Source organism: Micropterus dolomieu, linkage group LG01, assembly GCF_021292245.1.
Source record: "Micropterus dolomieu isolate WLL.071019.BEF.003 ecotype Adirondacks linkage group LG01, ASM2129224v1, whole genome shotgun sequence".
NCBI classification, from domain to species: Eukaryota; Metazoa; Chordata; class Actinopteri; order Centrarchiformes; family Centrarchidae; genus Micropterus; species Micropterus dolomieu.
This window is the reverse complement of record NC_060150.1, coordinates 42,299,979-42,324,950: the sequence shown is the minus strand read 5'-3', so window position 1 is coordinate 42,324,950 and position 24,972 is coordinate 42,299,979. Positions and strand designations below refer to the sequence as shown.

Genomic DNA, 24,972 nt, shown 5'->3' with positions numbered 1-24,972 from the left:
ATAGCCCATGGTTGATTACCTGGTTACCACAGTAGTCCTAATGTCATCAGAGACTACAGCTCTTGGTCATCTCTGCTGTCTTACACTACCACACATGCAGAATCCTCTTCCTCTCCGTACCACTCTTTCTCCTCCGTCTCTTGCAGGCTCCAGTGAAGTGGAGGTGTAACAATACATTTGAAAGATGTCTCCTGATGTAGGTGGTAATGAGATCACTAGGTGAAAAGACCAGGGTAGGGCTCTAACCGAGAAAGGAATGACCTGTTGTTGGTGTCATTTACATAATTTTAATCAATACTTTTTCACTACTTGTCTCCATAACCATCTTTTTTAGGATTTTGAATGTATTTCAATGGGGTTTGTAATGTGGCAAATTGCTCTCCATTTGAATGTATGTATAATTTTGAAGTTAAATTTAACAGTTTTGAAAAGACTATGTTAGCATTTGCTAATATCTCTCACTTTGAGAGAGAGAGTGAAGAGTTTTGAAAAAGTAATCTCAATACAGGAAAATGCTTGTTAGCAATTGTAAAAAACTGTCAAAACAGAATGATTGCAAATGGACAGATAAATGTGTGTCATGTTTTCAATGTGGTTTTACTGTAAAACTGCAAGCTGAGTGTAAAGCAGGAAATGTGCTTAGATTTTAGCAGAATTGCTTCAGGGGGTTGGTACATCAGTTCAATCAAGGTTGTGGTCACTGTGTCTCAGGTACCAGTTTTACTGTGTAAACAACTAAGAAAAACTGTATTGCATCATTGAAATTTCAGAAGAATCTTTTCACAAGTAAATTACTGAATGCAGTGAAAAAAAATAAAGGATAATGAAGGAAATTTCTGCATTTTTGATTCATTCTTGTAACAGAAACTATAGTACAGTCAATAAAGTAACAATGTGTTACAAATTTAACATTTGCAAAACTATTGGTAAACTATGGCTAAGATTTGGATGAAAATGATTGCAAATGCACAAGGCTGCACTTTTTGTTTGGCATAGATCAATTTCAGCAGTACAGAGTTATACATTGCAAGGGATTGGACAGTATTCACCGTTACACATTTACTGTATGCACTGTAATTTGTTGACAGAGCACGTCATTGTGATGCAGAAAATAAAAAGACGAGACTATTTTAAAACACTGCACAGCATAAAGGAAACAATTACAAAATAAGAAATGGAAACATGGACACACCCTCAGGTTGATGTTCTTGTCAATTGGGCCACAGATTTGTATTCACAGCACGACAGATATCTTCATCAATTTACTGTAGGACACATTTACAAAAAAGTCTAATAGACATGTAGAAAAAAGGCTTTGCACATTTGACGTGTTCAACCATACAGCTTGTACTGACTTACGCAATTAACTTATGGCTAGAGGTTTTGGGGGGCAAGACGACTCAACAGAGATCCAGTATAATACATTGTGATCAACTTGACATACAGTAAGCAATTGATAATGTAGGAAACAGCAGACATATGTACATAATAATTTGCATAAATTGTCAAAGCATTTGCAATTTGCAAGTTTCTCAAAAGACTGAGAAATTGCTATGTGCACAAGTGACTACATGATGTGGAGGTTTGAACAAGTAGAATTTTCATTCTGATCTGAGAAATGTACCAAAATGACTGGGAACAACTGTATTCTATAATGAAATACTGATTAATATGAGAAAGTCACATTTCGAAGATAAAAGTTCATCCAATTTACGTGTTGCTTCCTGTTGTTAGTGTTTCAAAGGTCAGTGTGTTATGTGTGACGATGGATGCTTTCTGAGTGAGAATTGTTGCCAGTGCTTTTGTTGAACGTGTTTTTGAGACTTGTATGAAGTGTTTTGACTTTTGGAGGTGAGAGTTTGGCCAAGATGCATGTTGGTAAGGAAGACTGTGAGAAGAGTTTTGAAAAAGTGGCTTCAGTTTTAACCATTCGCAATTGAAATAAACTTCTTAAGTATTCATTTGAATCATTATAAGGAGTGAAACAGCGCCCCACTGGTTTCAGGTGGGCAGTGCATTTGAGTCAGTGTTTGTTGCTTGAAAAGGTTATTCATGTCAAGTCTGCTGAGAAGAAGCAAGGTGAACCTGATCTCCTTTGATTACATAAATTATCAGCCAATCACATGTTGACACAACCAAGGTTAGTCGCACTCTGGCATCACGCCAAACAAATTCATGGAAGTTAGCGGAGTAAACTGAAATAAAATAACTTTAGCTTGTTTTACAGCGCCTATAAAGTTATACACATAATAAAGCTCGCAGCAATTAAGCGTGGAGACGAGGTCCTGGTGAAAACTTTCCTAAGAACAAGTCAAGTTAGATTAAATGACATGAAGGATATGAACCACTTTGGAGAATGATCTTCAGATAACGTGAGTCAATACACCCTCTCTCTTTCTGTCTGACCAGTCTCTTGGCTCTTTCATGTTTTGCTCAATGGCCTGCCGTTTGTTGATTTTATTGAGGTTGTGTTGCTTAACTGAAGGCTACTGTGCGTTGTTTACCTGGACGTTGCTGTGTTATTGCTCGCTGTCTAAACAAGCACAATAAATTCGGGAATTCCCTGCTTGGTTTTGCATTTCTTAGTAGCCACATTTGCTGTGTGTTTTTATTTTTTTTATTGCAGCTTGTGCAGAAGGTCAGATAGGCACTTGCAAGCCTTTAACACAAAGCAGTGTGCAAGCTATGTTTAGATTCATGAACTACTTTTTTATGTGAAGGAATTTTGCAGGTGTATTGGTATTCCAGTACAAATATAAGCGCTGGAATACTGTATATAAAGTGTTTTGTATTTATAATACTAATATTTTTTTAAATTAAGGAAAGTGTGTTAGTAGTGTTTGCAGCATTTGCAGTGTCTTTCAGTGCTGAAACAATTTTTGATAGCTAGATCAGCACAAATGCCAAACATTCACTGATTTTAGCCCTCTCATATAGGATGATTTGCTGCTTTTTGTTTTTTATCCCTGTAATTGAATATCTTTTGGTTTTGAACTAACTGTTGGTCAGACAAAAGGAAGTGAGAGACTGATATTTATTGGTGTTCCGGTTGCATGTATGTTAAAGTAAGTCTCTTACTTCTGAATTTTGGAGAACCTGTATGACTTGAGTCAAACTTAAGGGTTAATTTAAATGGCCCCTCTGAAAGGATGTCTGGCCCCTGTGGTTTAAGTAGGCCAGAACAGCCACTGCTACCCTCAAGTTACAGTAGGCTATAGGCTTTATTATTGAATCGGTGATCATGTGTTTGTTTGGCATGTGTGCAGCTGGACCTAAACGCAAGACTATTGCTATTAGTTTAAGGTTTTGATGTGAGTTTACAATTTAAGATACGTTTAAGGTTTGGTCAGAGGTTAGGAAAGAATTTAGTCATGTGCTTTTGTGCTTTTCCACCCCCAGTCAAATGGAAGGACCACCTGTGTCGTCCCACTCTGTCCCTATCGGCTGCAGCGCCGGCTTTTCCTGCTGCTGTTTCCTCTCAAAGGTGGACTGGAAAAATCCAGCAGAAAAGGGAGTCCGATAACAAGGCAGTCATCAGAGTACAGCTTCCCACTAGAACAGATTACGACTCCTTTTTAATAGAGCCTTTATTCTAAGTGAAACCAGCTGCAGGAACTTCTATTTTAAGTTCACATCTGAGGGGATTTTATCCTAAAAGTATATAAAGGACGTGACTGGATACTTTGTGGATGCTTGTGTTTGAGTAAACATCGGTGGCTGGTGTGCTTTAGATCATATTTCCAGAGATGCAACTGTGAAAATATTCTAAAAGACTTACATTTACAGCCCTAGTGTTAATAATAAAATAAAAAAAGACCACAAAGAGTTGTTTTAACTCGTGACACAACTACACTGGTCATTACTCACCAGAAACTGTTGTGGAGCCAGTTTGTGGCTTTGTCTCACTGTTTGATCCACACTGATCAGCAGAGAAGTGGACACATTTGTTTTACACTGAGCCAAATGGTGTCTGACAGTGTTTTGACACTTGCAAGTCATGCCATTTCTGAATTTCCATTAATATTGGATTAATGGTGCACAAAAGTGTCAGGACTCCACTCCACGTGACAACAAGTAACCTCCAGAATCCTTTGTTTTATTTATTTTTTAACAGCATCCCCCTTTAAATCATTGTCTTCAGCTGGCACACATTATTCCCACTGATTAGTGTTAATAGATTATTTTTTTCTTTTCAATTCTTTGATGTGACAGCACTGTCTAGACATTGTGATTCTCTTTCAATGTCATTCTTCTAGGACAGAAAAAAGGCTGTCTGCTCTGGTACCAATTAAGTCCCCCCCTTTTTATCCATTTAAAAAGTCGACAGAACTGAAGTGGAACTGGGCACAAAAATGGTACTTTATGTAGTTTTGAAACTTATTTATTATATGGACAATAATTGGTATGCAGTATTTTCATGAATAAATTGTTCAAATAAATGCAGTTTAGCATATCAAAGCTTTCTGGGTCTCGCCAGTCTACGTTGCAAGTTTTGCTGTGGCTGGCTGTAAAATCCTACATAATTGAAAACAAGGATGGTGAAGGATGATATGGTTCAAGCGCAATGACATTTACTCCACCAAGTTCATAATTTTCTATACCACCAGTGTATTATGACCCTAATATACACTGGCCACTTACCAAAAAAATAGAAAAGTAAACCCCTTTTTTATTTTTTTTTTGAAGATTCATCCATTTTTGTACCCTTGCCAGCTTTAACGAAGAGTTGGCTTACTAACTCCTGGTTAAATAAGCTTCACTGGCAGGAATGAGCTGCTAATGTAGCACAAAGTACTGTTCAAACTGTCATCCAAAACAATGTTTGTCTCTGTTACACAGTTTTAATGTTCCCCTGTCAGCCAACAAGAAATCACTATTATTACTACTGGTTGAGTGATTAGTTTGATACAGAAAAGCTTTTTTGATCATCAAGTAATTGTAATTTTTATGCAAAACTGCCAACAAATCACTGGTTCCAACAGCTGGAATAGGGTTGGGTTATGTCTACAAAATTTCCATCAGACGATTGTCTACAACGAAACATCGGGATGGACGACATCAACGGGTGCGCAGGGGCGGGGGTTTTACAATGGCGATGCCGGCGTGATGTCTGTCAGCCATCGCCGATGGATGATTGCATCGTCTATCGGCCCAACCCTAATCTGGAATGTGAATATTTCCTGTTTTTCTGAGTCTAGTTCTATGTAATATTTTGGGGATTTGAACTGTTGGTTGAACAAAACTGAGAAAATGAATATTGAATTGAGACTTCTAGCAGGCAGAATCCAAATTGATGTCCCACTACGACACGTTACGTCTCCGCCACGGTTTTGCTTGCGTCCACTGGAAGCGTCTCCGAAACGTTCCAGCAGCGTGCAGCCTGCCCCACGTTATTGACTTATTAATTTGTTATATTTGTGCTTCTACCTTCTTCACAGCTCTGTGACCCCGCTTTGTTCCGTCAACTTCAGGCTGCATTTCCCACAAGGAGAATTTCAGAATCAGAGCCTGATGTTGCTGATGTGTTTTATATTTTGTTGATTTGATAATCAGTGTTTGCATTTTGTGTTTCTCTTATGATTAGGTAGGCTACGTAGTTAAATTATCTCTTTTTGTGTCTGTTTTATTTGTTTATTATTTTACGATAGGGTGTCTTAATTTGAAAATTAACCGGATTCCCTATGCCGTTCTGTGTGTGACTTCCTGCCTGGTTCGATCTGCTCTGTGCTGCTTGACTCTGCTTGCATCAAAAATAGATCTGTTACCTTTTCTCTGCAGAGCGGAGAGCTGTTTCTGTGATGCTTCAGGGACGCGCTGCGGCTGCGTCTGGTGGACTCGCAAGCATTGACCATAATGGCTGCGATTAGCTGCGGCACAGCCATAATGCGCCGTAGCCAGAGTCGGTGGATTTTAGAGGTCAAGCTCACATGTCAGCTAATAGAACTCAGTAGTGACTTTTATCCTCTCCCTCCAGGTAAATGCAATGCCTTTTTTAAACTCCATCCCCTCCACTTTGCAATGCAGGCTCTCCTGATTTAAAAAGTCGTACCAAGATAGCGCCCAGATGACGTGATCTTTCTGACTAGTTGTACTAATTAGGACAAAATTATTTTGATGTGTGAAATTGGTGTGCCTAATCTGAAAATAAAAGTGAGTGTAATATGAATACGAGAGAATTTCAACTTTGCCATCCTCTTGCACAATCTTCTTAATCGCAAGCCTAATTCCCTCTTTTCTTTTCTTTTTCCTTAGTCAACAAATTCATCAAAGCAGAGTCAAACACACACTAAACACAAGTTTTTGGCATCCCTCCCCCTGCCACCCAGCTGAAGTCTGGTTTACATCTGTGTGCCAGTACCATTGCGGGCTTTACACAAAGGGGGGTGTGTGTAAGTGCAGATTCCCTGGTGTTCTCAACAGTGGGGAGTGTGTTTGTTCTGGTAGCAGCTTCCTAAAACCTTTAACACCCCCTCCCCGTGGAGACCCAGGCCACTTTAGAACTTTTCATATGGGACACACACACACACACACACACACACACAGCTTTCTAAGCATCCATCCACAGGTCTATTTTTACATCAAGATCTACAGTTTTGAACAAAGTGAGTTGCTTTTCTTTGCAGCAATTTCAAATGCAGGTAAATTTATACCACTAAATAGCAAAGAGGGAGGCTTTAACCGTCTTTAGTCTAAAGGAATGCTTTCAATCTGGAAAAGCTCAAGGTTTTCAGATGACAGTTGGCACCGGTGGCGTCCTACATATGACTGCATAAGCAGGAATTTATCATGCCTGTAAAGCTCGCATTCCTGTGCGGCTGGGAGTGTGTGTTTGCCAGCATATCGCAAGAGATAGAGAGGAGAAAGAGAGGTTATCATAACATTAAGGGGTGACTGACAGTGAGTTCTACAGTCATACTGTGTTTACATGCAAGTGTGTGTGATATTTTAATGGTCAGAAAGCTCAGGGGTCTTTTAAGTTCAAGGCTAGAATCACCATTGCTGTAAAAGTTTGAATCTCACCCTGTGTGGGTTTTTTTTAATTTATTTTTTATTGCATGAGGCCAGAGCAAATTATGCCTTTTTATGTTACGGAAACAAATAATTGAGGGAAAAGGTTATTTTGTATTTGAAGGAGAGTTGAGGAGAGAGTGTCTTAGAACAAATGTGAAAAAGATGATTCATGGTGGAAAGGGGGACGGGGGCCACCGCTTGAAGTAATGAGGTGTCATCTACAGACATACAGAGGGAGTGAGTCCATTATGCACATCGTATAATCATTTTTAATTCTCCTCCCAAGTCTCAACACACCAGACTGTGAACCGCTGACCTGACTGTAGTCTTAGTTATTTAGTTATATCTTCTCATAACGTTTTTCTCTGCTAAGTGATCACCCCACTGAAGTTTGTAAAATACTTCTTGATGAAGTAATTAAAAAAGTTAACAACGTTATCATTTTGTCTGTTCCTCACACTGACATTGTTGTTGACATCTTTGGCACTCAACTTTAATAAAACCAGAGGGATTTGAAAAGGACTTTAGTGAAATCCAAAGCTCCTTGTGAATCTTTCAGCTATTTTATGTAGAAAATGAAGCAACATATCTTTAAGCTGCACAGAGTGGGTAAATGTCTCCAAGGAGTGGATTTTGTGTTTCTTCTTTAAATATGAAATGACAGTAAACAGTTGCCTGCAGTAGGCAGGATCCCCGGAGGAATGGATCATACACTGGGGAGGTAAAGCCTCATGGGTAAACCTGCCACTAAAGGAGCAAATGTAGCCCTCAGTGTGGGATGAACTATAAATGACTGTGAAATACCACTTTTGAAAAAAACAAACCTTTTTGTTCGGTAAACTTCCAGGGCAGTCAACAGGGATTCGCGTAAAAAGCGAACAAGATGTCAACAACTGTAAATGCTACAGGAAACCTCTGCAAATTTGGTTAATCACCACTTCCTGTAGTTTTGGTCTGATCCAAAAGGTGATACATATCATAAATGAATCACCCTAAAATAATCTATTTGCTCAGTTATATGCCAAAAATGTTTTCCCTCACCAGCTACTCATGTCTGAGAGGCAGGCCAATTTAACTCGCAGTTACATAACTTTATTAGTCTTTAGCAGTAGTCTAATTGCTAATGAATTTGGTGGACTTGTGCAGGCCCGAACTCCAAGCCTTGGAGTTTGGTGCCAAATTTGGTGCCATTATGTGTATGGCAACAACGGCAGCCTCATAAATTAAATTAGCCCTAATTCTGAGACTTTAAGTTTAATGCATTTGAAATGTTTCACACCGCACCTTAGAGCCACGTGGCAGGTTGTTCTCCTACTCAAAAAATCATAACAAATGTCTGCAAGTTGGATTTTAGGATCTTTTTGACATGATTAGAGATGGTCTGTCTGGACCACACTCTTGTGCAAATGTGGATCTGTAAATGTGTCAGGTGTCTGTTAGGTGCACGTCTTTCATCCAGTCCAGAAACTGTATTTGATTTCTACCTCTCATGGACTAACAATACTGTTAAATGCTTCCTTTTTGAAATTTCCATTTTTATCACAATTAAAAAAGAACAATGTTTCAAGGCCAAATTGGCGATTTATTCTAATTCAATAAAAAAATCAAGGGAGGGTTCAACAGTGTGTCTAAAGAGGTAGATAATGGATTTAAAGATGTGTTGAGGTCAATGTCCATGCTTTGAGCAGCAACAGTGGTTACAAGCCACCACCCTGCATTTCATTAAGGGAAATATACTTTTAGTTTTCCCACATCACCTTTTCTTTTGCACGTGTAAGTAGCACAATAACCGGTGGCAGCAGTTTATGGCCTAATACACAGCGAGGTTATGTGGACACGGCTTGTTAAACATCTGTCTTAATATAGCGATAATACTGACTGATGAAATAATTCCTGGCTAATGTAGACAAATAGCCTGCAGGAACAATTGCACATACCCCCCACCCCATCTTTCCCTTCACAAACCAGGATGTGGACAGTGACACATCCACTGAAGTATTAGCTTGTAGTGTCTGGAGCGAGAGATAAGATGGGATACAGGAGATTAATGACTCTGTTATTGTTAAAGCGGTGGAAAGTCTGGGTCACACCGGGAACAATTACTCTACTGTGCTGCATAACCATCTGTATCCCTGACTCAACTAATGCCCTCCTTCAAATTGAATTAATTATTAAATCTCTTTCCACTTGAAGAGGATTATATAATCAAAGTCACATTTTATATAATGAATGTAAGGCTGGTTGTGAAAGGTGAAACTGGATTTTTGCTCATTATTCACTGTAATGTGGATAAGTTGATCATAAGCAGAAACTTACTGATCAATTGAACCAAGTGTGACTTGGAGGAAAAACAGTTTTCTGCTTTTCAAGGTCTGCAGGTGGAAACGGATCATATAACAACAGGACAAAGCTCGTCACCTTTGCACCAGTTAACATCTGCTTTGGTGTTACTTGGGTAGGACAGGAAAAGGGGGGGGGGGGACAAAAATAAAACCCAGGACTCATTGATTGATGATTTTTTTATGAGTCTGTGTGAATTGCTGTTCACTAACGGGGCCCATGTGTTCCATGTCAAACAACTGGAGCCACAGGCATGTCGTTTGATCAGCACAGGAAAAAGCATCAGGGGTTCACATGGAAAGAATCGTCCTAGTCCAGCTTCAGACCTGGCAACCCGGGGCTGCTTTGTTACAACCTGACAAAACCTGTAAACTGGAAAAGTTTGGTTTGCATAAATTTGCCAGATGCAGTAATATCTGCCAGCACAGAGGCGTACATCCTCTCATCCTCTGAGAAAACACTAAGCTGATTCCAAATCCTAGCATCCCAGAGGTTTAGTGTAACTAAAACAATAAAGTCTGGCAAAAGCATAATGTCTGACAAAACAGAAGTGTGGCTTGATTGCAATTGTCTGGAAATACACACCCGTTCGTTTCCAAACCTGGCAACCCAGAACACAGAGAGGTTTTAGAGCACAGTCTAAGATCGAGCATCCCTGGAAAAAGGCTAAATCTGCGGCCAGCAAGCCAGAGGAAGATGGAGACTAATCTGCCATTTTATAGCATCCCTGCTCTGAATCCTTTCCAGAGCAGAGTACTCTGGAGCTGCCTTCAAGTGCTGTCAGAAAACTGAGTAGAAAACTCAACAGTAGGAAAATAACACTACATACGTTGCCAAGACTTAGGGCATCAGCTGCCAAAACATTTTTCCAGTTTCACTGACAGTGTTGGTGAGTTAGTGAAGATAGTGACAGTCGGTGAATGCAGCAATGAATTGACCAATCAATTAAGTTAATAAATGAACAAATAAGCATCAGACTGCAGTTTGATTTATTACCAACAAGTTATCATGTTTAAACATAAAAAAAGGTCCTCTGTAAGTGTCTTTTATTTTTTAAATGTCACAAATGATCTCCCCTCAACATCCCCTTATTTTTACAATTGAAGTGGTGCTGCTGTGGAGACCTGTAGTCCTCTGGCTACACAGAGCCACCTGACTACTAAAACTAAAAGCACAGTAAGATACCTGTCAAACTGTAGTCTAATGATGATTTACTGTATATGCTAACAGACTGCCCAAAATGAACTTCATTGCAATCCCTACTGCTCTTTCAGAGGTCTTATGTAAAATCCTTGAAATGTAAGGTAAAATTTCATGAACTCACTATATCATTACCGTTGCCCCTCGAAGTAAAACATGCAGGATTTGTTTTAAATGCACTCAGATTTTTCCCCACTACAAATATTCTGTATGAAGCTTATTCTTGTCTCCTCGCTTTCAGACCAGACAAACAGCTACTAAATCTGAGAATGATGTTCAGTGAAGCACTAATTCTTTCCATGTTTTGGCTGTACGAGTCCCTCTTCTTTGTGTGTGTGTGTGTGTTATGGAAAGTCATAGAGGCTGACAGTGACGTGTTCATCAGGGAAAGAAGAGGTCACTCAACCTCAATGAAAGCACAGTGAGAGGAGCAGGGGACACCATGAAAACAACTGTGTGTTGTCTGTGACGAAAGACAAGTCCGTTGATTTAAGGTGTGTGTGTGTTCATAATATTACGTCTAAAAGGTCTGGCTTACCTCAGGGTCATAACCTGTTTCATATGTAGCATTGGCTACTAAAATCAAACATGCTGTCTTAAAATCCTCCTTGCATTTTGTCACAGCAATATATACATTTTCAAAAGATCACTTCTTAAAAAGCGAATTACCAAAATGTAATTTCTTTTTGTCAGAATAAAAGTGAAACAATCCAAGAGAAATGCTGTGAAACTGATTTGACAGATTGAGTCTGTGATCTACATTCCTGCCATGATGATGTCTGGGTTCAGTTATTGGTGGATTCCCAGGCACACTTTGTTAAAACATTCCAACTTATCAGACCTCCTAAAGAGTTGAGGTTGGTGGGACTGCGAGCAACATTTCTCTGTGGTAGATCATTTTTAACCACCATGTCTTACTCATGAGACCATGAATGGTCAACTGTTACTACTACTCGATCCATAATTAATGCAATTTAATACATGCTCAAGACATTCTTTAGAAATTAAACTTAACACTCAAACAAGGGGGGGAAAAAAACTACATGGTGTATATTTACATTGTAAGTAATCTGTATGTTATCCTAAGACTGGTCACACTGCCTGTCCCTCACTGTTATATGGGACAGGTTTAAGCCTCCCGCAACTCTGCACAGGATAAGCAGGTTTATTTATCAGGTAGATGGATGTACTATGTAAATATGTTAAACATAAACAAATGTAAATAATTTACACGTATAAAAATATCACCCTATGTTCCCACTGACTCATGAAGGGTTAAAGGCCTATGGTTACTGTAACTTGAAGCCACCATGCATAGATTTTTATGTAGCGTCTTTCAAATTAGTCCAATGACATCATTTTCTGTTTGGAGAAAATTGAGTCCGTTTCTAAAACACTTCATTCCTCATTGTTGCTATGAGTTAGTACTGTATTCATAAAAATACTAGCAGAACTGAGTCAGATTTCTTTCTTTTCCTGCACACCATTGTTTGCCCTTTTTTCAAGTTTATGTCTGTTTGACAGTGAAGTGATGGCACATGTGTTCATGTTGCTGTTTGTGTTGAAAAGGTTGAAACTCTATGCCCTTTGGTAATCTGTTTCAGCCCAGCTGTCTAAAACAGTGAAACTGATCTTTTTATAATACGGTGGATAAATCCAGTAGGCATTTGTTTTGGGGAAAAATAAATATTGTATCACTGAATCTCCTGTTGCTAAATTGTATCATTGTGAATCATAGCCCTAATGGAGGGAAATTAGTCCTTCATTACTGATGAGCAGTCAGCAGCGCTGATGAAAACTTCGACCCAGTAGTGACCTCTGTTACAAAGGAAGCCTGTGTCAAATCTCCCTACAATCAGACATCCACTTTTATTGGCTGCCAAAGTTGAAACCTGGACACTCCTTCACTTGCCTGTTTTAGGAGAGAGAAAGCACTTGGTCTGCAGAGTCCCGCAGCCAGCAGATTCTTGCTGAAAGTTGAGTGTTTGGTCATGTTTCATCATGCTATTACCTCCATAGCCTTTGCAATAACACACCACCATATGTACTCAGGCATGTCCTTGAAGAGGGATGTGTAGATAATGGGCTGTAATGTAGTGGTGACAGAAAGCTGTACCATTAAGGATTCTGGATTTATGCTAGACACAAAAGAACAAAGAAGCCACCAGTTGGGGGCTTAACTGAAGAGGTGTCTTTGATTTGGTTATTGTCCAGTTTCATCATTGGGTGGGTGTGTGTGCATTCTACATGTGTGACCACTAAAGTTCTTTTGGTTTCTTTGAGTTGAAAAACCCCTCATCTTTATCATATTTGGTAGATCACACACACTTCCAGATTGTAAAACGATTTAGCCTCAATTAAAACATTCCACAGAAATTCGGAAATTGTCAGGGAAGTCCCATCTGACTTGCAAATGGCTCACAGCCGTACCAGAGTTGCCACCCGTGATAAACTTTCCAAAGAATTTGACCAATAAAAAATTGTTTGCATCCACCCTTGGCTACCATCACGCCTTTCTACTTGGACAAGCAGTTGCTTTCTTGTCAAGCTTTCAATACCACGGCAAAACGCCATTCTAACGATGAAAACCAATCACAGACGTAGATCCAGTGATGTCTGGGAACGACTTTTGTAGATTACCTCAGCTGGCGCCGCTGTTGATCATCAGTCCTTTCTGCATGCACAAGGGTCTTGCTGCTTGGCAGGAATGAAACTCTGATGACCTTGTTTATAAGTCTTCAGTGTTTGGTTACCATAAAATGAGTAACACAACTGGCAAAACCTCTACAATTGCAATTTGTGTTCCCTACAACACTTCGGAAACATTGCAGAAATATTCCAGTGCACTGATAGATGCCCAGGTATTAGGCTAAGTAGTTAGTTGATGCAGATGCTGCGTCAACCTTTTTTATTTATTTATTTTTTTAATCCAGACATTGTTTCAGTCCACTTTCAAGTTTCAGCAAGAGAAGCGTCAGACAACTTGATTTGCATGCTTTTGATGTTTTTATAGACCATTACTCTACATAGCAGACAACCTGGACAATCTGATTAGGCCTATAGTAATTTAAACTGTCTCTAGATTTTGAAGATGACTTGCTGTCCATGGGGTCAGTCAGTGGTCTCTCAGTGTTTGCTATGTCGGAAGTACTTGCCATCTTAGCAATGTTATCTTAATGTCACCATGTAATGTTGCAGAAGGGTGGTGATGGTGCAGTGGATAAGATGCATGCGCAGAGGCGTGCGACCTCTGACACATGTAGCAATTGTAAGTCGCTTTGGATAAAAACATCAGCTAAATGAATAAATGTAAAGTAAATGGCAAGGAGAATGAAGACCCTCCAAGATCCTTTGAGAAAATGGTTTTTAGCTTATCTGAAAGATTCTAATTTGGAGGGTAAACACAAAAGACATTAGAGGTCAATAAGACATCTTGTTAAATCATAAATTCTATTAAGAATGATCCGGCTTCATTAAGATCTAAACCAAATCTAAAATAACAATTACTTTGAACACAACACTAAAACCTACAACATGAGATAATAAGTTAGTGTTGGTTTGTTTTTTGTTTTTAAATTTTGGCTCCCCATCTGGAAAAGTGACTTTTGATGGATGGTCAAAAATGTGATCCACCCACAGCTCAGACGTCTGTTGTCAGAGATCTGAATGGAAACACTGGAGCGATGGAGAATATTTATGGTCCGAAGGGGCTTTTGTTGGGGCAGCAAACATGAGGGAAAGAGGCTGGGTTGTCCCACGTCAGATGTTAATACCAGACATTTGGATGAGACGCCACCCAGAACTCACACTTGCATGCTTGGAAGGAGAAAATGTTCCCTGAAGACAATCCCTTACCTTGACAACAATTTGCCTCAAAATGTGCTTGATATGCATGAGACATTTGCCAACGTGGAATGACAAACAATTGGCTCCAACTGTCTGTCTTTTTTTTTTTCTGAACATTCTGCAAATTGTGTATACAAGGACAACTTTCCTCCCAAGATAATTCTTTGCAATCTCAGCACTGTAGGTAACTGATTCATCGTCTTCTTTTCAGATGCATGCGAGTCTGTCAAATAAATGAACTTGAAGAGAGAGGATTCTTTTAAACTTTATAATTCCATTTTCCTTGTTGCATTTGTTGAAATTATTGTCTCTACGCTATGAAAATGGGGGGGATTTTGGGGCGTGAGACCATGCACTGTAATTTTGAATAAACTCCTTGATTACATTGTTTATATCCACATAAATCACTCAAATCCCAACAGCCCAAACTTGTTAATGAGAATATTTACATGTGGTGATGTAGAAATAAACTCAAAGCAAAGGGCGAGGTAGCGCTTTAGATATATACAAGACATGTTGTGTTTGTTTCATTTGTAAAAGATCTTGTATAAAGTAACACAAACATTAAAACTAGGAGAGAAATGCTAATTGAAAATATACAGTTTAGTTCAAAGACATTTGGTTTTCAACAAACTTCTTGACCAAGTTTGTCACACTACTATACCAAGGTGGTGATGTACAAAAATGTTTGAACAGCCTTTTGCTTTATGAGGAAAAAAAATGAGGGACATGTTGAAGTTCTTGGCAGACAGATGGCTGTATATGAGAAAACGCAGTGAATATTTTCTGTCCGCAGAGTGAAATATGGCTGGCAGACTCATGGCTTAAGGCCTGACCACATCTCTGTGTTTACCAGCAGTGTTTTCTTTAACATGAGTGGAATGAACGGACACTGGGGGGAGGGGCACTGTACACCTGTACATACACACACGAATATGTATGCACATACATGCACTCATGGATTTACATAAGACACAAACTGGTGTTCTATAAAGGTGTTAAAATCTACTTAGAATCATAATCACTCTCTGTAAGAAGACTCCCATCTGGGAGCGATACAGTGCGATGAACTTGAGTTTGCGCAGGAACTGGTTATTTTGCATAGGATGTTTTGTGTCTGGATAGCATTTATATAGCAGTGTGAGTATTAGTGGTTTAGGATAGTATTTTCATCTGTTGCTTTGATAAATTAGCTTTCTGGCTAGCTAGTTAGCAAAACACACCTTTTACGCTCACCTTGATCAGATAAACTGGTAAACTAAACTGGTTACTAAATAATTACTTAGGAAACAAGTCTGTTTCTAAAACACTTCCCAGTTGTTGCTATGACTTAGTTACCCTAGTACTGTATTCCTTAAAATAGGCTTTGATTGAGAATGGAATAATTGTGTTCACAAATGTTTTTGTTAACACTGGTAGAACTGAGGCAGAGAGATTTCTCTCTTGTTTGCCCTTTTCTAAGTTTGTCTGTTTGACAGTGCAGTGATGGCACATGTGTTCATGTTGCTGTGCGTGTTGAAAAGGTTGAAACTCTCTGCCCTTTGGTAATCTCTGTTTCAGCCCAGCTGTCTATATAACAGTGAAATAAACTGGTTAATAAATTTTATTTTTACTTGCATTATAACTTTTCTGAACTGACTTTCCCTTTAACTGCTGTTTCAATTTACATCATTAATCTTTCGTAGTGTCGGACATATTATTTGTGCACAATAAAATTAAACTTGTCCAAAGCCTGTAGAGCTGCCACACATCATTCAAGGCGGGAGCTCCAAGCCACAATGACAAGGAACTCGTGCAACGAGTCTGTGCTCTGGTTTAACAAACACCAATGTGCATGCAAGTCTCACAAAAAAAACTTAGGTCTTTGCCTTTAGGAGTGACCTCCAAGACATGATGCCAAACATCGCTCTGTTGACCAATTTACAATTTTACAAGTGAATTGGTGAGTATTGGTGGCAGTCCGTTGGAATGCAAGTAATTTTTTGCTGCTCATTGAAACCAGCTGCTGCTCTCGCACACTAATCACCTGCGCATCTGAGTTTGATCTCACAGATCACAAAAAAACAAGACCTGTATCTCCCCCTGGTCATTCGAAATCCCATGCATAACGCAAAGCCCTGCCTAAATGTCTTTTTTTATTTTTTTTTTGTTTATCTGACATTCCACTTGTATATTAAATTACATTCAGATGTTTAACTCTTATTCTAGTCTCACGTGCACTAGAGGCCACTAGGGAAAATCCCCTGGAAAAACTACTTGCTGAGGGGGGAATCTTCAGTTTTGCCATGAGCAGCCTAGTGATGCAGCTCGCATCCTTAAGAACGCCATACCGTCCCTGTTACCTAACTTACCACGCAAGTGGAGGTAAAGAAAAGGCCAGTGTGTACCACTTTAGCTATTTGTGCACAGAAATTTTCATTTTCAGCAGTGATGTGGATGAACAGGCGTTAAATTCTCCTGTATGATGTTTGGGGAAAGAAACTAGGATCTGAAACTGGGCTTTAATGCAAGGCAGTATCTATAAAGTGTACACAAGTCATGTAGGTGAGCACTCTAATTTTATCTTGTTTATTTAATCTTGCTTTCTAGATGACTGAGACTGCAGCATTCAGTATAGATGTTACAAATTTCCAACCTCCAAATGAAACACCCATCATGTTTAGAACTTATTTTTCCACAGTATTTTCCCCTCCTAGCTGCAGCTGCACAGCCAAGCGCTGGATGAATGAACAATATCTGGCTGCTGCCCCTACTGAATCCTCCCCTGACTGACGGTTCCATTACATTCAGACTGCTTACATTTAAATTCCAAGCAATGCCCTAACACAGTATAACACACGCAATCGATTCTATCATCAGGCTTACATGCAGTGAGTAAGCTTTGTGCATTGTTGCAGTGTCAAGGACAGCCAGTTCAGAGGCCAAACTTTGGCATTTTACAGTTCCATAGTTTGAGCCAGGAGCACCTGTAAGGATCATTATACCTGCAGACTTTAATAGCATCCATACTGGAGCAGTAAATCTGAAGATAAATGGGATTTAAAATACAACTTGACAACACTGGCATCTCTTACAGCTTGGCACACTGTCTGATCCGGCAGCTTAAACACCTGTACGCACAGAAATGTTCCTTCAAAGTAACGAGTGGAAAGGAAATATTAAAGTGGAGCTAATACATATTTTAAAGCCAAAATGTTTTTTCCTTTTTCCCCCTCTTGGAATTTTGGCAGTATTTTTACTTTCATTTGCAGACCAGAGGAACAGATCATATTGTGGCAAACTGATAATCCCACATGTGAAGAACTTGAGCCACACATGTGAAGCCTAATCAGAGTAGTTTATTAGAGATGTAAACGGAGCTCAACTGGCACACTCAATGTCAGCAAAAAAGCAACATAACACTAGTTTTGTAGATTAACATAATCTTGTGAAGAGAGCATTGCATGATAGTCTGCAGGTGGGGAAAACTGATGTGTGACTTTGAATTTCTTTTTAAAAAAAAAAAAAAATAATTGCTAGATTGTCAAAGTAAAAACATTTCTGGTAATTTTGTTTATAAAGCACATTCTAGTATAAGATTTGCATCTTGAAGTGTTGTCCATAAAATGTCTGTTTTATTTTAACATGCAACACATTTTTTTGTTTCTGGATCCAAATCTTTCTGTCTGAACCCATTAAAATGAATATATAGGGCTGCTTGTCTCTAGGGGCTATTCATGTCTCTAAATCCATTTATTTAAAGCTCTTCTTTCACTTTAAAAAAAAAGCAGCGTTGACCTTTTTCAGTCCCTGTCAATCACTCTGAGACTGTGAGACTCCTCGGTTGTTGTCCGTGGGAGGGCTTCCCCTTTATTGACTTTGCGTTTGAATTTCAGCTTAAACAGCAGAAGCACTTGTTTTCTGTTTGACCAGAGGACACACACGACTACATGCTTCAGGTCCACCATCATCCAACCCTCAGAGACTGACTGTGACCTTTGAACCCACAACACGCCCCCGGCTTTGAGAAGAAGCCTCATAACGCTGCAGACCCCTACCCCCAAACCTGAGGGCTGGGAGTCTGTTAGTCATAGGGACGATGTGAAGGAGTGAGTGAAAAGCAAAGGAGGGGGAGATGAGTGAGGTTAAAAGGTTAAAAAAACCCCGTCAAGGAAGCACCGAAAAGATAATCACCAGGAGAGGTTGGCACAATGATGTGCTCTCCGTACGATGTAGATCAATAATTCTGACAAACCCTATATGTATGTTAATTTTGACATGAGTTTTGATGTTTTAAATTTTTTCTTTTACATGAGCCAGCAAGATTAGGCTAAGAGGGGGGGGGGGGAGAGGATAGCAGTAAGAAAGAGGGAGAGAGAGAGGATAGCAGTAAGAAAGGGGGGGCGGGGGGAGGATAGCAGTAAGAAACTGGGGGGAGGATAGCAGTAAGAAAGAGGGAGGGAGGGAGAGAGGATAGCAGTAAGAAAGAGGGAGGGAGGGAGAGAGGATAGCAGTAAGGGGTTGGGGGGGGGGGGATCATGGGCAACACGCAGCAAACGGCCACAGGCTGGACTCAGCCTTGTACGTGGGGCGGGCGCTTAACCAAGTCAGATAACCATGCTCCTCTGTGATTTATCTTTAACAGAAAACCGAAGAGTGGATGAAATAAGTATGTATTAGGAACCATGAGCTCCTTTTGGGCAGGCATTATAGCTGAAACATTTTATTTATTTTTGTCTTTTGTTCTTGAAACTCATTGTGTATATACTGAGAAAATGCATAGTGTTGAGAGGAATGTGAGGATAACCAATGATCCAAGGAGTAGCTGTGAAATGAAGTACATTTAAACCCACTTAACTGAAACCCAGTCTGCTCACCCTCCCTGTTTTCATTCTCCTCACACAGCATTTATCACTGTGCCTCTCACGGAGGGTTAATTGACATCTACATTGGGTCAGCGCCGCTGCGATAAGAGAAATTCAAAATGTGAGCAGCAGAAAACCCTACCTATCTGGAGCAAAGTTGACTTTTCAGGACGCCATTCCAGTTTCCCCTCTCTATTCTACATTCATCAGCTCATTCTGTCTATCCTACAACACTTGGCTTTTATGTCATATCTCCTCACCATCATTTAAAGTTGCAAATTCTGGATTGAGATATCCAGTATCATTAAAGCAGGAGTTTTTGCTTTCCCCCTAAAATCTCATATCATCTAATATCTTACTATGATTTTTATTGAATTCAATTGTCTCCCACTATATCTCTGAATGTCTTTCAGCAGTGCTGCAGTCTATTACAACCACAAACTGAGAAATAAATGGCTCCTTTTTTGACTCAAAACCAGACATTGCTAGCAGATGTTTTCTTTTCAGTCGTTGGTGCGTTTTGATGTCGGCTGACGCAGCTCAGTCTGGTTTCTCACAACTGCCAACCAAAGAGCGATGACGATCTGGTATCTCAGTGACTCATTCCAGCAAGACCTCTGACTGGACCCCTCTTAATCTGCAGCCACCCACAGGCTGAAATCCCACTCTTACTCCCCCTTCTCTGTGTCACTGTTTTCTTTGCATAGAAACGCATGTCTGTTGCTCTTTGTCTCCTTGTTTCTCTCTTCACAAAGAGTAGGCTTTCCACATTGTTTACCTCCAAATACACGGAGTACTATGGAGATCTTAGAACGCTGACCCCAAAAGTCTGAGTCTGAGTGTAGTGGGGGCATAGCGTAATCTTGGCAACGCACCAAATGTTTTGTCATTTGACATTTTGCCAAAAACATCTGTTAAAGAAATGAGAGCGATGATTACTTTTTTGCTTAAGTTGTCATGTGAAAACTTCCAGTAAATAACTCATTTGCACTGGCAAATATACTTTTTCTAATGCTAAGTTGAAAGCTTGTTTTTATCAAAACAAAACTCAACCACCTGGTTGACTAAACTGGACACCTGTGAGGCAAAGTGAAGACCTGCATGCATTTTCAACTAAACTAAACAGATTATTGCAAGAAGCGCTTAATGTGAGTGTAACAGCCCCTAGAAACACCAAAAATAAAAATGATAGTGGAGGAGCCCCTTGCAAAACCTGACATACAGCAGATCTGAATCAGATTTATTAAAAAGTTGTTTTTACACATACAAGGAATTTGTTTTGGCTGCTAGATGTGCAACAATAATAAATAAATATATATATATTATTTTCAGAAAAAAAACACTTCAACTTGGGCATTAAGGTTACTCTAATTTAAACTAATTATTTCAGCGTATCAGTAAAGCTTACTATAAATCTCTTATGTAAACAGAGATACAGCCAGTGGCGTGGGATACATTTTTGGGGAAGCCGAGTGAGAGGCGATGTCCTTTTTTGGAGGGCAATTATCTAATGCATTGTGCTATTACAGTGCAGGGTATAATTTTACACACAATTGAATCATACTTTAAAGATGCGCACTATCTGTTATCTTGCATTTACCGACACGCACACTCTCTCTCTCACTCAGTCACTCTCTCACCCCAAATGGCATACAAAGCCCACTGCTTAGTGCAGGTTAAGAATAAAAGAAGCATTCGCAAGCTCGATAAGAAGACGATTGAATACATTTGCATAGTAGAAGTGGTGTATGTATCAAATAGGCCTACATACTTCTTAATGCTTGGCCAAATGTTCATAACACAACATCACTGAAGACTAACAACCAGACCAACAGAGTATAAACAACTATTCAGGTAGCCTAACCTGGACCTGTGGCAGGTGCTGTCTGTGGTGCTCATTATCTATGTGTACACAACCGCAGTAAAAACAATGTTACTTCAAATGACTATTTATTCACAGCTAAAGCAAAGCAAAATAACCACATCAAAAATTGCACAGATAGCTGCAATTCCGTTAAGTTCAGATAGAGAAAAGGAGTTATAGAAGAAGAGAAGTTGGAGAGAAATTAGAGAAATTGCCACTGGCTTTTCGTCCTCCGCAACAACAAAGTTTGCTGCTACTAGCTAGCCACTTTTCCTCGTTGGACGTCCAAAATCCCTTTATCCTCTCCAGGCCAGCTCCAGTTTTGGAGTTGGTCTTCCGTCAGATTTAATCTTAAATTGCTGCTGTAGTGGTAGTTTAGTAAAACTATTTATTATAACTAAAAACTCCAAATCTCCACCCTCCACCAGCTAAAGTTGCTAACAGCTCCCGTTATTTCATCTGAATGATGTTGATCGCATGCTGTGATTTGATTGGCGTGAAGCCAGACAGCTGACTCTGACTAATCAGTAGTGGCATGACAGTAGCCTCATCTGATTGGTTGGTCATTTAATTCTGAATCCAACTCTGCCTGGCCTCCTCGCATAGTCAGACTGAAGGCCAGTCTACAGTGGTGCAATATAGTCTTTCACCACACATCCAACGCGTAGTATTTAGAGGGGCACTGTTTCACTTAGTGTAAGATAGTGAGAAATGGGGAAGAGATGACATAAACATTGTGTTTTTATTAAATGATAGTCTGATTAAAAACGGGGGAAGCTTGACTTCTGGGAGAAAACGCCCCTGGATAAAGCATGTCTTGTGTTTATGAATTAATGTGTCTGGATCTGAGACAAAAAACATTACTTTTTGTATAAACAAATACAGTTCAGGGGGATCTGAACTCATTTTACTTGTTGGAACCCCTTTGGTCGCAGATTTCAACTATTTCATTGCCTAGAAATCTTATAAATGGATTGAAAAAGCTGCCCCATCCTTCATGACTGTCAAGGTGGATGTAAAAACATTTTTCCTTTTTATATCCTGACTCGATATTAACGTTGAGAAAATGAGGTAGTGTAAGACAAATGTCTGACCTAAATATGAAGAATGCTCATTAAAGACAGCACCTGACACCTCACAACAGCACTGGTCCGTCTGCATGAGGTCAGTAAAGTGAGGACAGCTTATCCCTGATGCTGCCTCTCTAACAGCACCGCTCACAGGCCATGATGGCTCTTATCAGTCTGAGCTGTCAGAGACAAGGTCTGAACACATCTTTATCTGTCCGCCCCCGCTGTCACCTTGGCTCCTGCAGCTGTACTAGTGGATGTTTGTAGTGTTTGTTGTAGGCAGATTCATTTTAACACCACTCCACAGTGCTCTTGAGTCCAGACATTGTGGCAGCTAAATCACCAGCAGAGATGTGTAACTTCACCATACTTTTAATCATGACAGCATGTCACACATTGGGGAGGAGAAGCAACTCGTGACTTTGAGTGCATTTTACTGGACAGAAAATGCCTCAGTTCAGTCTATTTTCTTAGTTCTTTGAAAGTGCATTTATTCATTAACATTGTTGACTTTCTATTTGTGGCGTGTCCGTTGCTGATAATGATGTTTTGTTTGTTGTATCAAACTATGACCACCACACACTAGGGGCAGCTTGACAGTGACGGTGTTGGAATGAAATTCAGCTGCTCCAAATCTGAGGTTTGTTGGTTGTGAGCAAACTGTAATTGAAGGAATACCTCAGGGTCTTCTAATGTGGGACAGGTAAAATGGAGTTTGAGATTAAGATGCAGTGGCACTGATTGGGATGTAAGCATTGTATCATGTTAAAGAGGGAAGTGAGCCTGAAGGTAAAGCTTACTATTTTCTATGGGCCAACGCTCACTTGTATGTGGGTAATCGATGAGCAAGCCAAAATTAGTTTACTTCACAGGGTGCAAGGGGTCATATCTAGGCATATAGCTAACTCGGGCATCTAGAAGGAGCTCTGAGTTGAACCAGTAGTAGTCCATGACTACACCAAGATTTCTGGCTTGATTTGTGGTTCTTAACATTACAGATTGAAGTTGAGCACTGACTTTCAATCGTTCCTCCCTGGCTCCAAAAACAATAACTTCAGTTTTATCCTTGTTTAATTGAAGAAAATTCTGTCACATCCAATCGTTGACCTGCTCAATACAGTTACTCAGCACCTGTATGGGATCATAGTCCCCTGGTGAAATGGTTATGTAAATCTGTGTGTCATCTGCATAATTATGGTAACATATTTTGTTGTTTTTCATAATCTGAGCCAGTGGAAGCATGTAAATGTTAAACAAAAGAGGCCCCAGAATGGAGCCTTGGGGAACTCATTTTTGTCAGCTCAGATATGTAATTACCTATAGACACAAAGTAGTCCCTGTCCTTTAAGTAGGATTCAAACCAGTTTAGTACTGTGCCAGAAATTCCAACCCAGTTTTCAAGTCTGTCTAGTAAAATGTTGTGGTCGACCGTGTCGAATGCAGCACTGAGATCCAATAATACTAAGACTGAAATTCTGCCACTGTCAGTGTTTAAATGGATGTAATTGAAGACCTTAACAAGAGCTGTCTCAGTGCTGTGGTGTGGTCGAAAACCTGACTGGAAGACATCAAAACAGTTATTTAGTGCCAAGAAAGCACTAAGCTGTTGAAAAACAGCCTTTTCAATGATTTTACTTAAAAATGGGAGATTTGATATGGGCCTATAATTGCTCATTAGTGACCTGTCTAGATTGCTTTTTTTTAAAGAGTGGCTTAATGATTTTTTTCAGGGCCTGTGGGGGGGAAAAACCTGAGAGGAGAGACATGTTGACAAATTGTAGTAGATCTGAGGCCATGCATTTAGACACATTTTTGAAAAAACCTGTTGGCAGAATATCAAGGCAGCATGAGGAGGATTTCAGATGTTGTATTATGTCCTCCAGGTTTTTATGGTTAATAGAATCATATTGTCTCATGCTATGAATTGTTTTTAAGTGGACACAGGGACAAGACATATCCTGTTACTGACATGGAGGCACTGATTGCTTGTCTAATTGTTAGAATTTTGTCTGTGAAGAAGGAAGCAAATTCATTGCAGGCCCTGGTGGATAGAAGTTCAGAGGCTACAGACACAGGAGGGTTGGTTAGCCTGTCGACAGTAGCAAACAGGGCACGTGTATTAGTGTTTTTGGTGATGTCAGAGAAGAAGGACCGCCTTGCATTTCTCAGCTCTAAATTATAAACGCTCTCTTTATAGATGTCATAATGAACCTGGAGATTTGTTTTCCGCCACCTGCGTTCAGCTTTTCGACACTCTCTTTTTTGAGTTCTCACCAGCGTGGCATTTCTCCATGGAGATCTTCTCTTACCAGAGACCACCTTCACCTTGGCTGGTGCAATGGCATCAATAACATTTGTAATTTTAGAATTGAAATGATCTACAAGCTCAGTGACTAAGACCCATGAGAGGGCAGGTGTCGGGGAGAAAGCCTCGTTCATTTTTCACTAGTATTTTCAGTGATATGCCGTTTTGAGATTACCTCTGTTTGTACATTTTTGTGCACGCACTCTCAAAGAAAACACAGGAAAGATCAGAAAGAGCTACATCAGTCACCACAACCTTGGAAATGATCAGACCATGGGAGATGACCAAGTCCAAAGTATGCCCCTTATTGTGTGTGGGCTCCATAATTATCAAGAGGAAAATGTACTTAAAGTATTACTCACTGCAGAAAAATGGTGCCTATGGCTTTTATACCGTTATATATTATCATGTCATCATCATATTACTCATTATGGATTAACCTGCTGCATATTTTCTTAATGAATCGAGGAATTATTTGGTTTGTAAAAAGTG

At 39.7% G+C, this 24,972-nt stretch overlaps 1 long non-coding RNA gene across 1 annotated transcript; it reads left to right on the top strand.

Moving 5' to 3' along the window:
- Positions 1-2,120: 2,120 nt before the first annotated feature.
- Positions 2,121-7,449, top strand: LOC123974543. The gene is made up of 3 exons (XR_006825884.1): positions 2,121-2,372; positions 5,779-5,974; positions 6,253-7,449. It is a non-coding gene; the product is annotated as an uncharacterized LOC123974543 (long non-coding RNA).
- The last annotated feature ends 17,523 nt before the right edge of the window (positions 7,450-24,972 follow it).